At 46.7% G+C, this 17,107-nt stretch overlaps 1 protein-coding gene across 7 annotated transcripts in view; it reads left to right on the forward strand.

The window, feature by feature from the left end:
* The first annotated feature begins 7,683 nt into the window (after positions 1–7,683).
* HIC2 (HIC ZBTB transcriptional repressor 2) overlaps positions 7,684–17,107 on the forward strand; it is a 74,680-nt gene continuing 65,256 nt past the window's right edge. For 2 of the 7 annotated variants that reach the window (XM_075110856.1, XM_075110858.1), the window contains exon 1: positions 7,959–8,061. The gene's annotated coding sequence lies outside the window, so the exon portion shown is untranslated. Of the gene's footprint in view, positions 8,062–17,107 lie in introns of all 7 variants that reach the window. The other 5 variants (XM_075110857.1, XM_075110852.1, XM_075110855.1 and 2 more) reach the window with 5 other exon arrangements.

Below are 17,107 nucleotides of genomic sequence, written 5' to 3' on the forward strand. Positions count from 1 at the left end.
AGCAAGGGAACTGCAGGTTCCTTCTCTTATACAGTATAAAAAGTGGTATTTGCATGGCCATTGGCTTTGAAGAGCAGTCTCCAGCTGCGCTACAGCATACCCTAATATTCTGGTGTCCACTTAGTGCGGTGATGAGCCTTTTTATTGTCCTTGTATCTTGTGGTTATCTTCTCTACGCCATTAATTAAAAACACTGCTGTGACCTGACCAAACCCGCAGTGCTCCCAGGGCTTGTCCTTCACCCTGGGTGTTGGGGACTCTGCATCGCCCAGGTGCTCTACGACGGCTCCATTTTTTCAGCGGAGTTCCCAGCCAGAGAGGCCTATGTTGCCCTCAGCTAGCTGTCCCAGCAATGGCGGCGCATGGCTCATGTTCACCTCGATGCCACTTGCTGGGAAAATGCCAAGCTGGGGAGGAGCAAAAGGTGGCTTTTAGTTAGACCTCCACCAACTAAATCAAGCTAAAATTACCGATGCCCTTTGCTTAAGTGCCACTGCTTGAGAAGCAATCTCATTACGTGTGGTAAACATGCGAGCTTAAAAGCATTCAGCTAAAACCAATCCTTCTGCTGTCCCCTGGTCACCAACTGGCAACAAAGCTCCACGTCGACACCGATCTGGCAACCTGTAGAGTTCGCCCTCTATTACATTTTGCTTCTGTAAGCACAGCTATTATTGGAACTGCTTACTTGACCATATTGTATGCTTTACCTCCATCTGACAATAATTCATTCTTCCAGCTCACAACATTAATTACTTATGCAGACTGTACACACCACCATTCAAACTACATGTACATGATGAAAGCAAACAGATTTTCTGTGTGGCTGGATTTGGTGGGCTTTTTCCCTACTATTTTTATCTAACGTGAGGACAAGAGGATATTCTTAGGTTACCTGTACCTTGACAGTCAGCACCCCAAATACTCAGAAATGTAGCATATTACCTGATGCTGGCTGTCTCTGTGCATTATTACAGACAATACAACATATAGCTCAGTATCTCTGTGCTACCCAATAAGCAACAGAAGCAAAGCTTCACTTAAATATGTAAATATGTATTTATGGATGGATGTGTGTGTGTGTAGACATACATATATGTACTTACATGCAAACACACACACAAAAAAAACCCCAAACAAAACAAAAACCAGGACCAAAAAAGCAGGTCAAAGTGTACACGTGCTTTTGATGATTAACACTTTCCTATCTGTAACATTAGCAACAGAAGACAGGAAGAGATCCTGGCACCTCAAGAATTCCCAGCCACTGCCAGCAACGTACTGCACATCTCTCCTGCCCGTGGATCAGCATTCGTCTGTAAAGTAGTGGCAGATTTCAGCGCTCTGCTCTTGTTATAAAGTGTGTCTCATGATTACCCTGGGCATCCTGATGGACTAATAACTCCTAATTCCTGTGGGGAGGCCCTACACAACAACAGACACAGTGGTCCAGCAGCGCCCTGTGTAATGCCAGCAGTGCCTTCCTATTGCTACTGGAAGGACCTTGTCTAGGGTCACATTTGTCATTTCTAGTGCTGCCTCATGAACTGATGGTCCACAGTCATCCACTGACAAACTAATGCATCCTTTTTTAAACTTTTTTGTTGTTGTTGTAGTCTGTTTTCTTCCTTCAGGAGAATCTATTTGTCTTCATCCTTCTGCGTAGGGTTCTGTATAGTTGATAGAGAGACAGACACATCCACAGAACAGCTCCTCTTCTCCTGAACTAAGCAACCAGAAGAGGCAGGACGGACCTCCATTCTTAAGGTACCTTCCTGGTTTTGCTGGCTGCAGAAAAAGGCCTGATGACCAGCTTGAAGAAGACACCTGATTTTGGATGGCTAATGGTGAAGTGCAAGCCAAATGGATGTTGTTTTTATATGGAATTGCATCCCATTTCCATTGCTCATTGCTTTCACTGTCTTCCACCTCACCAGCCATGATACTCTGATCCTGTTAATAACAGTGCCTCTTGACTGTTTCATCAGAAAATGTCTTTAGCGTACTCCAGCTTAAATGGCAGTAGATCGTTATAGTGAATATTAAACAAGTTCAGTCTTGAATCACTGGTAATCTCCCTATCCCAACAGTAATCTATTGGCACCTCTCCTTCAGACAATTCCTTATGCATTTTACTGTTCCTGTACTAATCCCCATCTTCTCCATCTTAATTAATAACTTCCCATGTGGCATCATATCAAATGCTTGACTAAAACCCATATAGATTAGATCTACAAATTTCCCCTTGCTTAGAGAGTCAGTTATCTCAGCAAAGAAATAGTTCAGGATACTCGGCAAAACCAGCATTCTGGTTGCATTTTATCCTACTTATCTTCTTTCGCTTTCTCCGCCTTTTTTTCCTAGTTAATTATATTTTCCTTCAAAACTCTTCTGAATGCCTGAAATGGTCTCAGAATCAATGGGCTCAGTGGCTACTTAGATAACTTTCTAATAAATTTAAAAATAAAAGTATTATATCTACTATTTTCAAACCATGCAAGAACAACCTCCAGCTCAAATATTTATTTCAAATTTGTGGTACTTGTTCCATGGGAATTCTGGTCTGGAATTTACCTGGTCTCCCTTGCCTGAAGATGTTGAGCTCTTTTAGATTTGCTTTCCCCTTTATTGGGACAGTTTCCACTTTCACCCCCTCATTCCCACTAGTCACGCTGGTTTTGCTCCCTTCTTCAACAGCATTTTTCCTCTTAAAGCTACAGCAAAGCTTTCTTTTAGATTTTGGGCACAAAAGTATTTTTAATCTTTTCCGTGTCCAAAGACTTTGTAGTAGCACCAGTTCTTTTCTGTTCTGTTTATTTGCATGGCTGAAGACATGTTTCCTTTTTGTTTTAATTTCCTTCTGACATCTATTTCAGAGTCATTTTTGGCCAATCTCACTTTATTCTTAACACGCAGTGGTAGTCGTTTTGTTAATCAGTTGTTTTCCTTACTTTTTATTGCCCTCCCATAGTCTAGTGAAATTATGCCATTGCACAGACTATATTAACTATCACAGTAGACATAGTTAAATACAGATGTTTAGTAGATAGGTACAGAGTGAACATATTAGCGATGAAATTCACAGGCCAAGAGAAATCAAAGATCTTGTTATAATGGAAGCAATGTTTTTTATTTGATTAGAGTCGCAAAACCCCTTGCATCAGCCCTGCGTATGCCAGAATGCCCAGCAAAAAGCTTCAGCTCGTAGCAATAAAAATATTGTATGTTCCTTCTCTTCTGAGGAAATTAAAACTTTCTATCACTAAGAATACAACAGAAGCAGAAGTGTACAAAATAGTGCCTTGTACAACCACTATATGACTAGCCTAATTTCTCAAACTGTTACCTTCTGTTTATTTTTTTTTAATTGGGTTTCTAAGCCCATGATTTTGAACAGAATCCTTACAACACAAACCAATGCAGAGCTGAGCAAACCTGTGTGCCACTGCAGCAGAAAACTAGCTCTGACTTGGGGACCTTTGTGGCTATCCTTGATACGAAGGGTTCAGTTTACATTTACAGTTTCTCGTTTTTCTTGATTACATATGATTTTCCTAAAAGATTGTATTTTGATTTTCAGCTGAGGAAAAATGATGTGTAGAACTTGTGCACTATCAATTTTAAATTAGTAAAAATAGGAACAGATATGAGAAATCAAGGTATCATTACACAAAGGTCAAAATGTAATGTTTGCGTCCCTCCGCCAACTGCACTTGAAAGACCCTAGATAGCAGTGGGGGAACCAACTAATCCAGCTAAGTATAAAGGGGCTATCCTGAGGACAGTATATTCACATGTAAAGCATTTGCAGCTAAGAGACAAAAAATTTTCAAAACCCATCTTAACATAAGGTTGGAGTCTCCTCCGTGGACAAGTCGGAGTCTCTTGGAGAGACCTTCCAGACACATATGTCTGACTGTAGAGGGATATTCCTATTGAAGGGACAGTAAAATAAAGTTTAAGTGTCATGAGCCGTCGCCAGCTGTTCTGTGTGTTACCATTCAAGCACAATTTTCCTGGGTCACTGCAATGCTTCAGAGGATGCCTGTTTCAGCTGCAATCTGATCTTCTGGTCCTCAGCATTTTTAGTGGCACTGTCAGGACTACCCCACTGGAGAGGCAATGACCACAAACCTCTGCTAAGAAAGTTTTTTTTCTTTCTAAATTTTTAGGGCTAAAACCTTTTTTATTCTCGAGGAGCAGGCTCGTCAGCCCCGCTTTCACTTTGCTTTCAGACATACACCCTACGCTGGCATTCTCTGCCCAGTATGTTTTGCTTAGTTCCTTGAATTATAGGTTTTTTTTCCTTTTTGCTTCAACTTTTCCGCCCAGCTTCACCCATCAGTTTGCTACTGTAAACAACTGTTTTGCCTGCTAGATGGCACTGGACATCCACTAGCGTTGGGACTGAAGGCAGGTGGCACTGAAGAGCCGTAAGGGCACATGGCCACCCTTTGGTCGTTATTCTATTTACTTTCTGCAATGGCATTTTCTTTGCTCAGATTACTTCATTCCTCACCCACAGCACTGGTTTGCCACTATAACAATTCTACCCATGCCCTCTTCCTCTTTTAGGATGAGTTTAAACCTGTTATTAGCACAGCTACGAAGGACTGGAGCTGCTTCTGAAGCCGTCAGTTGGTTGAAAATGGCTACGACCAAACCGAAGCCCTGAAATTCCTCTGGGTTTCAGTAACTGACTTGATTTGAGTCTAAGTATTTTGCAAATAATAACTTATTTTGAGGAGTTAGTATTAATTAATCTTTTCTGCCTGGAAGCAGCATTATAGAGCTATTTGTGCATAGATACTGAGGGCTAATATACAAGGGTGGTGTGAAACCTGTTTTTCTTTGGATTCTATGCTGAATTCTTTGTACGCTGCTAGGACAAAAGTCTGTTCATCATAGCTACCTTGGATGCGCTGTATTCAGCACAGTCATCAATACACCGAGGAGGAAGTTGAAGCTTTCGTTTGTGTCTGCAGAGCACCCGGCACAACCCACTGCTGCCATCCGGACTGTGCTCTTTTCAAAATAAATGTTAAAACCCCCAGTCAAACAAAACCAGGAATCAAAGTTAATCCCAAGTATCTGGCTGGTAATGGAAGTGTCTCTTTCTTCAAAGTATCCGCTCGCCCAGACCATCCTTCAGCACACGCTCACTGCACCGCAGCGCCTGTAACCAGAGTGCCACCATTACCCTTCTAGTCGCGTCCTTCACCTGAGAACGCTGTTCTCTGCACCTCAGGAACGCGCTTGCTTTGCTCGCACATGGGCACATGTTTCACCAGTGCCAGACGTGCCCACAGTGGGTGTGATTTCTTGGAACTGGAGGGTGTACCCTCTGTTTGGATGGCAAGTTCCCTGGCTGTGGTTGCTTGGAGACATTATAGGTATCACGGTATCTACCTTGCGTGCCTGTAGATGTTTTCCAGGTAGGTGTGGTCATACTTCTACTTGGCTCATCAGATTCTCCACAGATGTCCATGTTTCTAGTGACAGCGCCAGGTCTAGCTTTCTCATTAATTCTTTTTCAACCTTATAATTATCATGTATATATGAAGTTGAATGCCGTGTTGCATCCTACCGTATCATTTCTAGGTGCCAGACACCTAATTTCTATCTTTTTTTTGTCTCCTCTCCACTGAGAATGTGCCTCTCTCTCCATTTCCTTAGGGATGCTCAGAACTGATTGTCCCCAAACCTAGAGAAGATTCAAATACAAGTAAAGCTTTTTGCAGACTAAATCTTGTGGTGGTGTTTTAGGATGTTTCTCCCCTTCTTCTCAACCTTCTTCACTCTCAAAAGTTAATCACCTGCCTAGCAATGTTGGCAGACAGACTGAAACGCTTGTGCTTCAAGCTGTTCCTGTGCAAAGCCTGGCACTTTTAACAAATGTCTGATGGAAGTGGGTTTGAACTGAGGTGTTGGTCTGTGAACTGGCAGGGGCACATGGACCATGCTGCTGACTGTTTCTGGGGCAGTTTCAGCAGAAGGAAGGAAGATTCAGGGCAGAGGATGGCATTCTTGAGGTCTTGAGATGCCATGCAGAGATTCACAAAAGTGTGTCTTTCTAAACCCAAATGTCTAAACTTGCCTGAAATAACTCTAGGATGCATTTTCTCCCTGTTTAGATAACAAAGCACAAAGACTTCTGTGTATTTGCCTACCAATTCCTCTGGCACAGCGTGAAGCAAATGGCTACCTACACCTCCCTGGCTATTTGCAAGGCCACTTAGCTTTAAAATACAGCTAAAAGCAGCACCACCAATCTTAAATTAACTTTCCTGGTGGGGGAAGAGTCTTGAATCGATCCTTATCTACATCATTGGGTCTTCTGCTGACAGTCAGGTTTGCTGTTCTCACCACTGTTAAAGTGTTCTGCTCTTTATTGGGTGTACTGTGAACAAACCACCAGTCCAGACCTTTCTGATATGGCTGTTGTGATTTGCCTTATCTTTATTTGCTCCTCAAGCCACTTTGGTAGAGCTGAAGAAACCATCTCCTGCAAAAACTTTGAACTCTGGATGAGCAACTAGAAAATATCTTTATTATCAGGGAAGGAGAGCTTAGGCTGCAGCTGGGATCCAGCTGAAGTGCATGCAGACTGCAGGGATCTGCACAGGAAGTGGCTGAGAGGGTCGCTGGCGTTGAGGCTATTAGGGAATTCTTAGGGATGTGTTAAATGGTAGGCTCAGCTTCACTAATGAATCACCTTGCTCAGGCTACAGAGAATTTTGGTTATGGGTGGTTCTGCGGGCACAGAAGAAAAGAGAACATCATCTCACACTTGCAGCTAATACAGTGATTCCCACACAGGATAGTGGAAGAACTCCTGTGCACGATTACAAGAAAAATGTTTACACGCATTTCTCCTGTTATTACAGATCAATTAGCTACGGAAGGGAGAAAGTGCTACAAAGGTATAATTCAGATTTCTGTGCAGTTGTACTTTGTGGCAATGGTCAGCAAAATTGAGATGGTATCAGTTCACTTAACATTTTACAAAATAATAGCTTGAGCTTGCAGGCTGCGCACATGCTTAGTGTAAGCATCTGAATAGCCCCTGCCTGCTTGCTCAGTGTGATTGCTGATGTGCTTAAAGTTAAGCATGCATGAAAGTCTTTGCAGGACCAGGGATGCAAAACACAAATAACTTTTCCCTTTGATATGCTTCCAATAGGTAAATAACTAAAAAAAAAAATGCACAGAACAAAACTTCAGATTTCTACAGGTTCTATGTATGGGTGCAAAGGCCATGTCTTCATCTGCGTCTTGGGTGGTGCAAAATGCACTGTCAGCCCCTAAAAACTGGACAGGAGTGATAAAAAGCTAATATGCAAATTGCATTCTACACGAGGAGGTTTTCTTCATTTGCGTATAAAGCTCATTTCAGATTCCAACAGAGGTACAAGCTTAATCTATATCATTTCCCTTAACGCACACTTGAGACCTCCTCAGTGATGGGAGAAATAATCTTAGCAAGCGCCTTTTTCATTGCTCCAAACCCGGGAGGGAGCAGCAGTATTCGGGCTGCCGGGAGGCAGTGGTGGGGCTCCGCGCTGGGTTTCGGGGTGTGGGTGGCAGGGAAGGGGGGGCGGCTCGGGGTGGGGGAAGCCCTGGTCCCTCGGTGGGAATTACCCGGCTCCCCGTCCCTCTCCCAGCCCCGCCGCGGCAACATTTATTGCAAAAGCAGGAAATTGCTTATTACTAAACTAGCTGGCAAGGGAGCGGGAGCCGATGCTGTTCCACACTGGCGCAGCACTTGCTTAGCTGCAGCTTTCCCTGCCTCTCCTTGTTCCGCTCTTTCTTCTTCTTCTTCCCCCTCTTTCTCTCCTCTCTCCCTCTCTCTCTCCTCTTCTTTTTTTCATTTTGGCTTCTATTCAAATGTGGGTCAGGGGTGAGCGGCTCCCAACGTCACAAGCTTGCAAGATGGCGCTGGGAGGAAGGCTGTGAGATGAGGAACAGGCTGGTATAAACCGAGAGGACAGGAGAGGGAGAGGAGGAGGAGGAGGAGAGGGGAAGGGGAAGAAAAGCTGCTGCTCCAGATGCAATAAGAAGGTAACGCGGAGCGGGGCGCGGGCGGGGGCGCGGGGCCGCGCGTCCCGCCGGGGCGGCCGGGCGCTGCGGGCTCCGCGGTGCAGCCCAGCCCCGCTCCCCCGCTCTTTATTCGCAGCCCCGGGTATTTGCCCATCCGCACGGGTCCGCTCGGGGGGGTGGCCGGGGCGGCGGGGGTGTCCCTGGTTCCCTGCCCTGCAGCAGCCGTGCCCGGCGCCAGCGGTAGCTCCATTCAAAAAGCCAGCGATCGTTTTCTTTCCGCTCCTGCGCCCCTCTCTCCGTGCCCCGGGCCCCCTCCCCTCGCTCGCCCGGCGCGCTGCCCCGTCGCTTTGGGGGCCGGGTGTGCCTACGGTGTGACCGCCACCGCGCCTGCCCGGGGCTTGCAAACGTTGGCTATTTGGCTGAAGCGGCTGGAAACTTTCCCCCTCCTCCCGTGCCATTTGTGTGTGTGAGTGCGTGTGCGCGCAGGGGTGCGCGCTGCCCCTTCCCCGGCGGCGGTGGGGTCGGGGCGGGGGGCGCAGCTGCTGCCCGCCGCGGCCGGCCGGCCTGGGGGTGACCGGCGGGGCGGGCAGGCAGCCCCCGAGCGGCAGCTTCTGCCCATCCCCGCTCGCCCCCCTGCAAGTAAGCCGCATTTTATTTATTTTTTCTTCCCCCCCCCGAGAGGAGGGAGCGGAGCCTCGGGGTGCCGGGGGGGCGTGTTTGCGCCGGGGATCCGGCCGCATTGTGGAGGAGAGGGCAGGGACGGGGCTCCCGGGACTTGCATCGCCTCCTTCCCCCAGCAGCCCATCCGCGGGGCTGCAAGGCGACGAGCCAGGCCGGCATCCCCCCGCCCCAGCGCCGGCCCCTGCCCCACCGGGCACCCCCTGCCCTACCCGGACCGCGGTGAACTTTTGCCCCGGCTCCCCCCTTCCCTGCCGCCCCCCTCGCCCTTCGCGATCGCGAGAGAAGGACCCGCCGGCCCCGCTCGGTCTGCCCGGCGCTGCGGGTCTCCGGCTTTTGTTATGGCACGGTCTCGGATGCAATGGCCGGAGCGCAGGAGCGCGCACCCTCCCGCGGCCGGGGGCTCGCAGGACCCTGCCCGCCCGGCTTTGTGCCCCGGAGGAAATGCGCGCTTCCCCGGCCGCGCCGGCCAGGCGCGGAGCTGCCACCCGGCTTAAAAAAAAATTAAAATAAATGTAAATTGTACGTCCAGGCCAGCAATATTGTTGCCGAGGCGCGTAACAGTGTAATTCGGGGAGCCGAAGGGCCGGGGGCTGCCCGCGGGCGCCCGGTGCCGCTGGCTCCGCATCCCCGGCGGCCGGGGCCGGGCCAGCTCGGCGGCGGGGCCAGCCGGCCCTTTTTTTGGTTTTCTGGTCGCATTTAAAAGCGAGGCGGGGGCGTGGGGGGGGGATGCGTGAGGCTGCGTGGCGGCCCGGGAGCCCCGCGGGCGCGCAGGGTGGCCGCGGTGCCCGCAGCGCCCAGCCCCGCTCCCGGCCCGCCCCCGGCCCCTTTGTACGGGCCGAGGCCCGGCGGGAGAAGTCAATTATTGACTTGTGCTTGGACCGGCCCCAGGTGGGAGCGGGCACGGCGGCAGGAGGGCGGCTCTCGGCGCGCCCCCCGCGCTCCCCGTTATCGCGGCCGCCAGCCGCGCTCCCCGGGGCGCCCCGCGGCCGCCGGACACCGCGCCCGGCCCCGCCGCCGCCGCCCGGGCCTGCCCCGGCCGCCCGCGGGGACGCCGTGCCCCCAGCTCCGCGCCGCGACAGCCGCGGCCGCCGGGAGCCGGGGCCGTGCGGGAGGTGCGGGCCGTGCGGGCGGCCGGGGCAGGCCGGGGCCGTGCGGCGGTGCGGGAGGCGCGGGCGGTGCGGGCGGTCAGTACCTGCGAGCGGGGCGGCGCGGCCCCGCGCACCGCGTTAGTGAGCTCTGCGCGAAGCCGAGGGTGGGAGCAGGCGGCTGCCGACCCGCCCTGGACGCCGCTTAGCTGTTGGAATAAATCTGAGAGAGGAGCCAGAAACCGGTTAAGAGGAGCATCAAAATTGCGTCCTGATCATACGCTGTCCTTTGACCAAAACTGGTTTAAATTTCTTGCGGAATGCTGTTTATATCTGAATGGCTCCCATGTTTTTCCACAAATTAAAGGTTAAAACAATATGCAATAGTCACTTTCATTGGAAAATGTCAGAACTATGAGCAGATGTTTGCTGTGCTTGATAAATACAGTGTCTAAACAACGAGCATTTCAGGATGACTTATTACTATTTTTCCTGACTCAGAACTATAGTATACACCACGGCACCTCTGGAGGGAAAGCTGTAAATGGCTCCTTAGGATTTCACAGCAAATCTACACGGGGAAAATGACATATGGAAAGAAAATTGACTTATTTCCACAACTGCAAGTGGCCTCCTTTTTGCGCCTTTTCATTAGCAATCTAATCCTAAAAGCATTACGAGCAATTATTTGCAGTGGTGCCTGACATTCTAGGTCTAATTATTTAAATCAGTTTAACTTTTGATGGTTGACCCATTAGGTCAAATCTGTGTGCCCTTTGTTATATTTATTAAAAAAAAAAAAAGGAGGGGAGGGGGCTCTTCGAACTTGCCACCTGCTACTGACATATCATTTGAGCTCTGGAGGAGATCCGCATTCAGAATAAGCAGCCTCTTACATTTGTTACTTTCCATTCTCACCCGGGTAAGGAAACCCCGCATAAGTGCCTCGTTCTTTTGCCTCTCAAATCCATTGCTTAATCACGGCACACGTGCGCGGCCACAGGGCTGTAAGCAGGGGGAACGGGAGAATCCGAGGGTATGGCAGGTTTTTCTTATGTCATGATCCCTAATCCACGCGAAATGCAGACGAGGTGCACGTCACAGAAGGGATGATTTTTCAGTGTTTGGGGGAAAAGCTTCTTCCAAGGATCCGGGAGAGCTCTGAATCTTTAATGCATAAAGAAATCGCTCACGTTAGTATTCACATATGTTGCTGGGCGGAATGACTTATGGATGTGTAGATAGCAATAAGTATCGCAAGATGCTCGAAGCACTTGGCATCACGTGGCCCGCTGCGGTGTCAGTGCTGAATTGTTTGGCAGAAGCCAATGTGTGACAAGGGGTGGGGAGAGAGGGAAGGAGAGAACGAGAAGGTTAGAGGCCTTATTCCAGGAGGGTTCAATTTATGTTCAATTTATTTTGCCTAGTTGTTTAAAACAACTAGAACGCAACCTAACGCCAGTCAGTTTGGCTATGTAATGGATTGAAACTCCCTCCAACAGCCACCACAGCCCCAGACTGGCGGTCACGGCATGAAGTCTGAAGTTGCGAACAGCAGATCTTGCTATGAGAGTTCTCGTTTTCTAGCATCTTTACAGCTCATCGTAATTAAGAGCTGTCAGACAAGAACTGTATGTTGCACACTCGTTTGACCTTGTATAGAAAATAGGACGTGGGTATCCTCTGAGCTCCTGCTAGCTTCTTTGCTGACAGATGTAGGGAAATAGGATAATGTGTGAGAACTGAGGTGCGTTCGCCTCCGCACCAGAACTCCTGTTCGTGCCGACTGCAGCATTTAACCCTCTCGTCCAGCCTGACGAACGTATCGCAGCCTGATAGGTAGAAGGTGTCGCTATGACGAGGTTGTCACGTTTTCTCTACACAACCCAAGTTCCCCGTCCCCTAACCAAATCTGACTGACAAAGCGTACAAACAAAACTGCATTTCACGACAACATCTGGGGAGAACATCCTTGCCACAAAGTGGCATTTCAGCGCAGCAGCAAATGTGGTCTTGGATGGGGAGAAAGCAGAACTGCATTTGTGACATAGCCATTTTATCGCTGTATTGTGACAGGCAAAGCTCAATGGGAAGGGGGACCGTTTCAGCATCAGCGGACATGCCTACCCTGCTGGGCTTGGAGAAAAATTAACAGGGCTCAGCTGCGGGACTGCAACAACAGAGTGCCGACCCAGCCATAAGCAGGAGAATATCTTTTAAAAAATAAAGGTGACTTCTCCTTTGGTTTGATGTGGATTGAACACAAGTGATTAAACCACTAGGGCTGCTTAAATGGGTTTTTATCTTGCTGTAGTATCGGGAGCAAGGACAATGCATTGCAATAGAGATTCACTCTGCTGTGCTGTAGCTCATTGGCAAAGCAACTGCACTCGTTTGTTTGGGTCCTTTTTTAATCGGCAGTGACAGTGTGGTCACTTCTCTCAAAAGCAGCAGAAACAATGTGGAAAAAAAGTGTTCCTGAGAGTTGTATTTTCTTGTTCAGTGAGCATCTCCAGGTTCCAACAGGATGCCAATTTTAAGCTGGGTTTCTTTCCTTGAAGTGTACGTGTATTACAAGCTAGCTGTCCAAACTTGTAAGTTACTCACGCTTCTTGTTTGCAATTCCTGGAAAGAAAATTCACCCTCCGGTGCTGGCTCCCACAAAACAAGGAAGAAATGAAACAGTGAGGTCAGTGCTGAACTTTAAGCTGATATAAAAGGGGTTGTTACAATAGCTGTAAGGAGGAGACTGCAACACTGCAATAGCCGTACCTGCTGCAAGTGACAGGTGGGAGAAATTCTGCTCTTTTTCATCTGTGTTTGGATGATGGCCCAGTGCTGGCCACAAACTGCAATCCAGGATTAATCCTCACATAGTGTTTTCTTTCTATATATCAGATTTCTCATTTTGTTAATAAGCACAGCCTAGCGTGCACTTCAAGTCAGCTGTTCTGGAGTGGAAGCAACAGGGTTTTGCATCATTGAAATGATGGATCTTAGCTTTCCTAGAGCCTGCATTGTTTGACCAGCGCAGGGTGGAGGGTGATCCTTGTAATCACAAATCCTAAACAGGGATTCTAGTTCCTGATTTTACTTAATAGAAAGGGGTGGGGAATCTCATTTATCCAGGATTACATATGTACTGTATCGCATTTTCTGATGTGCACGCTGCGGATTTGAAGGGGCTAAAGAGTGATCTTTTGAAGTCAAGCAGCCGTTTGGAAATGGACCTGTTGTGGGAAACGGTTCTCAGCAATGGCCTTCCTTCAGCACTGGCTTTCTTACTAGTGGAGAAAAGACAAAATTGCTCAGCTCTTCTGCAAAAATTGTCAGAAGACACACGCACTGACAGCTAAGCTGGGAGAGGCACCGTCCTGGTCTTCAGCTGGCAGTAAGAAAAGTTTAGAGAAGTGCAGGGAGTTTCCTGCTCAAAACTGTCATCAGGGGCTGCTTTCCCAGTAAAAATGGCCCTGAAAACAGGGTGTACTTCTTGCTTCTGTTGCTAAATGTTCTGAGGGATCTATGCAGGAACTAGGAACAACTCCCTCTTGTTCTTCCAGCTTTAGATACTGGATGGAAAAACTGGCCAATGTCCTCGCCCAGGTTCTGGACGGGAGGTAGATGCATTTCATGGCAGTATGCTGGCCTGAGGCACTCATTGTCCTTCAGTCTCTTGGAAGAGGGGGTAGCTTTCAATAATATATCAGTTTGCCCTGTCCGCTCCCTTCCCCCGCTGAACCAAACACTATGCAAGATAAAATTGTCTTCAGATCAGCCTTTGGCTGTGAGTTTTAAAAGGCAGACATGATGGACTGGCTGGGGAAGAGGCCTCATATGGTAAACAACCCTACTCTGCCCTTCATGCTGGGCTAGTCCCATTCATTCCTGGACTGGTTTAAGATGACAGGGGTGTACAGCAGATTCCTTCCCCTAAATGTGGGCTCGTTTCCGGTTGTATAAAGAACCGTTCAGTGTGTGGATTCAGTTTTCCAGGAGTCACATAAAGACACTGCCATGTAGGACTCCACTTACTGCATTTCCATCTGCTGTCAAGATGCCACCAGCCAGTTTGACAGTTTGGCAATCTTTTCTCTTGTCCCATAAAGAGCAGAATAGGGTAATTTGCATTGCCAATTTTAACTGAGAATTGAAATCAGCCGACGAGAAACCTTATTTTAAAGCTTGCCTGTTTGCCTATGTGGTAGTTACTCTCCAGTGGAAAGACTGGATCTCACTAGTTTGTACCTATTAAAACATGATGATGTGCAACTAAAAATAAAGTAAATTTGATATTATTTTTTGTTAAGCAGGAGGACAGGGTTTAACACATTCAAGCTATGACTTAACATCCAAATCAGAAACAAAATTAATTTACTGTTATTGTTTCTGAGAAATGTATCAGGCAACTTCTTATATAGCATTAAATTCAATGGAATGCCAAACCTGAGTATTCTGAAGTGTTAAATAAAATTATTTGGAAAATATTTTCTCAACAAAATACTTTCTGATGGCATCCTGAGATCCCTTCCTATGTGACCTATTCTGTTATTCAGCTCCATTTTAAATGCAAAGCAAAGGAAATGTACTTTGAGCAAAAGGGAATTTATTTTCTAGTTACGCTGCTCTTTTATGAGTTTAGAACGAGCAGATATTAGTCCCTAACATGTCATTTTAATTTGGAGGGAAGAAAGCTTTCCTGCCCTTCTGCCCCTCCTCAAATCTCAATTGCTTTCTCCAGTCTGAAAGAACTAGTTATTGACCTAAAACTGAAAAAAACATCCTCTCTGTCCCTTTACAAGAGGCTCCCAATGCAAAAGGTTAGCTAACTGCCCAGGACTGGATGAAACAATGGAGTAGTGCCTTTCTCTGTTTAGGTATTGACTTTCCTCAAAACTTCACTAGCAAACACATACAATTGAAGACGGACTTTTTTTTAAACAAGACCTATTTCAAAGAAGGTTTGAAATTATGCCAGTGTATAGCGAGACTTGGACTTGTGCTGTTATTATTTCATGTTGTTTCCCCTGCCCCTGGAAGGGTGAGGTGCTTTGTTATTCCTGGTTTCCGTTTACCCTTATAAAGTGTTCCGAATGGTCCTCATGTGGAACTTCTGGCATCAAACTTCTCGAGTCCTTGAAAAAGGCTCTTTGTTCATTTTCTAGGCAGTTCAGACGCTCTTTGATAATGTGATATTAGTGACATGATTATGCCCAGTCTTCAAAGAAGAGTGTGGACATCCTTCTAGGCAGGAAAAATATCTACCAAAGTTGTAGATGGCAGGGAATCCACTAAAAACGATAAATGTGCATGCGCATCTATGAAATCTGCATAGCCAGAACTGTAGTACCAAAATGTTCAATAACAGGAATTTTGGCATGAGAGTGAGAGTGATCTTGTAATTCTTCAGATGTCAGCAGGCTGATGTTTGGCTGAGTGGTTTAAAAGTAACATAACTTACAACTCGAAAAGTTTTACCCAGAAACCTTGGTTGTAAGTACTCACTGTTACGAATTGGTGCAGTGGTTGAATGTACGCACGCATTTAATTCTTCTGGGTGAGCTTGTGGTCTAGGGAACTCTGGGTTCAGTTTCTGCCACTGATTTAAATTTTCCATGCTATGGTCATGAAGGAAGTTAAGCAACCTAAATTTTCTTCATCTTTAAAGTATGGAGAATACAATGTCCTTGGTTTGTCTTGTATATTTATCTTATAAGTGCTTGTAATATTTAAAAGTTTGCATAATGGGACCCTGACCTTAGCAAGGGCCTGTAAATGCTGTCATCATACACATAATTCCAATAAAACTTCAAAATGGTAAGGTTGCCAGAGGACTAACACTTTAGTATTGTGCAAAACCCGCGGTGGGGGAGGAAGAATAGAGAAGATTGCTCTCCAGTCCTCCAGAAATGCTACATTTCTTAGTCTCCACTGTACTTTATCAAACAAGGCTTTCAAAATTGCAATGAAAATTGAAACATGCCAGCCATAGAAATTATTCACTTTTTGCTACAGCATTGAAAATATTAATGAGACTAGACTTCCCTGCAGTGAACACTGGGGTTTTTTGGAGGGTCTGTTTTGAACTGCCGGTCTCTTCCTGGGAATAAATAAATGCCTCTAAATAATCCCTTTCAGGATGTGCAGAGCAGCAGCTTGCATTTTTTTGTCTTTCCTCCCTGGGTTGCATGGTGTGGTGCCAGTGTACCGCATGACGCAACAGTCTTGGAAATTCTTGGAAAAGCACTTCCGCTTGCTCTAGGTAAAAATTGTGTTGGCAGCAAAGTTGACTGCTGTTTACAAGCTGGCAGCATTCTTAAGTGAACTCCAAGAAAAGTAGTTTAATATATGCGGTTCTGCATACCCATCCAAGATGCAGAGGTGTTTGAGACTGTTGGCCTGTTATTATGGGTGGTGCCTCCAGAGAAGGAATGCCTTGAGTATTTCCCCAAGTGTGGACCTCTTTTTAGTAGCTGTAGTCAGCTGGCTTACCCCAGTTGTGCTGGGTCTCCCAGCTTCTGGTTGCTTCTTGTAAACGATGGGTTTAATTGCCATAGTGATACTCCTTAGCTCCCAAGTGAGGGAAAAGGTGACCTGAGTGAGGAGAGAGGACTATATGCCATTGTCTTCATTCTGACAATCTGTTTTGGTGGCTAAAACAGCGAGTTGAATATGAGAATTTGTTTGCCACTGATTTGTTGTTTGATTGTGGAAAAATAATTTAATCTGTCGGTACCGCTCTATTTCTACCTGTGTAAGGGCATGATATTTTGAAGATGGGCTGAATTTCCATTAGCATTTAATGAACAGTAAATAACAGTAGTAGCCGCTATTGTCTAATATTTCACCCTGTTAATAGTGCAAGAGGATTTCAAGCTGAATGCCGTACTAATAATTCAGTGTCTTGTAAGTGGAATCAAATGCGGTGAAAACTGGTACATTCAATAGCACTGTAGTACTGGAAATCATGCTGTTATTGAAAAGCTGCACGGAGGTGTAACTAATAACAGAGGACAGTCATGGAAGGAAAATATATTTTAAGGGGCCTGCCGGAACAGCGATCATTGGAGTATGGAATTAAAATATTTGCCTATCCAGCAAAGAGAGCCTTTCCACCCAAGGATCTCAAAATGCTTTCATAATTAGTAATATGTGACTTACAGCTGTGTCTCTGGCATCTTCATACAACTTTTTCTGAGACATTTATATGACTTTCTGAAAGCTGCACAAGGGCTCTTCCCTAACAGAACAGAAGCCATGGCCGTAGCCAGACAAACTAGCTTCCTCTCCCAGTAGACAAAAAT

Source organism: Phalacrocorax aristotelis, chromosome 15 (genome assembly GCF_949628215.1).
Source record: "Phalacrocorax aristotelis chromosome 15, bGulAri2.1, whole genome shotgun sequence".
Classification (NCBI taxonomy): domain Eukaryota; kingdom Metazoa; phylum Chordata; class Aves; order Suliformes; family Phalacrocoracidae; genus Phalacrocorax; species Phalacrocorax aristotelis.